Source organism: Nycticebus coucang, chromosome 1, assembly GCF_027406575.1.
Source record: "Nycticebus coucang isolate mNycCou1 chromosome 1, mNycCou1.pri, whole genome shotgun sequence".
Taxonomy (NCBI): Eukaryota; Metazoa; Chordata; class Mammalia; order Primates; family Lorisidae; genus Nycticebus; species Nycticebus coucang.
This window is the reverse complement of record NC_069780.1, coordinates 32,029,336-32,031,988: the sequence shown is the minus strand read 5'-3', so window position 1 is coordinate 32,031,988 and position 2,653 is coordinate 32,029,336.

Here is a 2,653-nt window from a genome sequence, read left to right as displayed (position 1 = left end):
AGCAACTGTTATCAAAACTCTCACATAACATCGTCAAAAAGAGAATGTAAGGCATAGACTAGTGTGAGACATGGTACATGTGCAAGGTCTACACTAGTATAAAGGATGTAAGGTAGACCAGCAAAGAGCTTTTCCCCTTAGATGAAATCAGTCTCCCAGTAGAAAAGCAATGGGGGCTCTATCAGAGCCATGGGGCGTATTGTTTATAATGTGTTCTATTTGTTCAATTGATGTCACATTAACAGGGGCCTACAATCATAATTAAATCTAAGGTTCTAGTATCCAGACAGGGTTTATGGATTAATAATTATTGGTAGTGAGACTAAGGTAGATATTATAAGCATAAGGTTTTGGAGGTAGGCAGGATTGAGTACAAATTTCATGCCTGTTACATACTATACTTTATGACGGAATCCAGGTTACCTAATTTCTCTGGGCTTCAATTCCTTGATTTATAAAATAGAAACATGACCTCATAGGGTTATTGCAAGGACAAAGTAAAATATCTGAAAATTACTTTGTATAGTGTCTGATGTATAGGTCATTATAGGAGCTCTTATTAATTATTAAGACTAAATGTTCTTAGTTTTCCTTTGTCAGAAAGTAAAATTCTTTGGAATTTAGAGCATATTTTCTCTCATTTGTTTAAGGTTTCATTTTGAAAGTGAGTTTGAAGAGTCCCAAAATGGAAAGCATGAGAAAAGGAATTTCCAAAAAGGAAAATTTCCAGAAAAGAAAATTTGGCATGAGGAAGCACGATGCCTTTATTTAATTAAAAACATTGCTTATTTATAAACTTTAAAATTTCTAACATTGGACTGATATTTTAAATATTTTGAAAAGATGTTTAAGAGTCTATCATCTTTTTTAGAATGTTTCCACTCATTAAAAGTGACTACACTTTCCTGATAAATTTCCTATGATGCTCAGCTCAAAAAAAAGAAAATGAAGTGTAAAATTTCCTTCCTTGCTTTTGCAAGGCATTAACACAGTATAAAACATCTTATTAACTGAATAACTATTAACCATCCAATTATTTTGTCTATATATTCCAAATAACTAGTTATAACCAAACTTAGTCCTTAGGTTTTAAAAAACGATAGAACATGTAAACTAATCAGCAAGTCACAAAATATAACTGTCTCCCAGTACAACAGTTGCCCACTGTTAAAACAGCATCTTCATTTATGCCCACCAGGTTCTTAACATCTTAACAATTTATCCTCCATGGTTGGTAAAATCTTGACATGATCCAGGACAACCTTTTGAAAATTCAAATGTCTTTTCGGCATTTTGTTCCTTAAAGGAAATAAACTATTAGGATACTTTTCTTCCTTTCTGAAGAAAGGCTGTTGCATTACTCTAGAATATAGGATATAGTTTTAGTTTAAAACTTTTACTGTGCTTTATCACACCAGTTTAAACAATTGAATTTTTTTCTGTCCTACTAATCATTAGCCACCAATTTTTTTTGTCTTCGAGAAAATTATTTAAAAGGATTCATACTTCCAGGTCTTATTTTATTGACATAATTATATCTACCAAAGTCTGGTTCAATAGTAGGAGCATGTATCCAGAAATATTTCATGGCTACATTTATGAATGAGTTTTATTTATATTTGACCTGCTGTAAAAGATTTATCTTTCAATTAACGAACTATTTCTTCCCAAGTGACAAGAAGCGAAATGTTAATCACATTCTAGGATAATATAGATTTAGATGTAAAAGTTTTTGCTTAAGTAAAGTTTGGAATTAAAAATAGGGCAGCGAGTTAACAATCTGATTTAATCTCTGGAACTACCAGATGGAATAGTAAAAAAGGGAGGTGGGAGGGGAGAAGAGAAGAGGGAACAGAGATTGAGATTTAGATTGATGTGGGGATCAGTCAAGCACCACGTCACCCATTTTTTGCCTTCTGCATAATAATATTTCCGGAGTCTGAACACCCAGAACCCCGATCTGATCAGTTTTTCCTTACTTTAAAGATGTAAAAGATAATGATTTTTTTTTTTTTTTCAAAAAGTCCTCCTGGGTGCACCAGGAAAATTATTTAAAACCACATGTGGTGGGGTACGAACTAAGAACATTCTTCAACCCGACCTTTTCCTCTCTGTGTTTCTTGTATTGGCTCTTCTCAGCCCAGCCAGAACACCCAGACAAGTTTATTTACACACACACACCCCCACACCCGGAGAGAGTGGCGGAAACGCCCTCTTTCCATCCCTTCCAAACAATTATCTCCCGGAGCAAAAGAAAATAATCAACAGCCCTCGGTGCAGGGCGGCTGGGCCGGAGGGAGAGCCCGGCGCGAGGAGGGAGGGCGCTCGGCGGGCGAGCAGGGAAACGTGGCTCCTCCGGCGAGGAGAGGATTTGTGAAAAGGAGCGCCGGCCCGCGTGCGCCTCTTGTTCCCCGTGTAATTTGCAGCCAATCATCAGTAGGTGTCCACGTCCCTGCGTCCTCCTCACCTCGGCGCCAATCACCCCCACCCCGCGCCCCCGCCCCCAGCCTCCATACCTCCTCCCTCGCCTTTCTCTCAGGCTCCCCTCCCCCAGCAACCGCACACACGCACACACACAAACAGAGAGCGCAGGGGGAGGGTGGGGGGGGAGAGAGAGAGAGAGAGAGAGACTCCCCGGCTCCCTCCCTCCCTC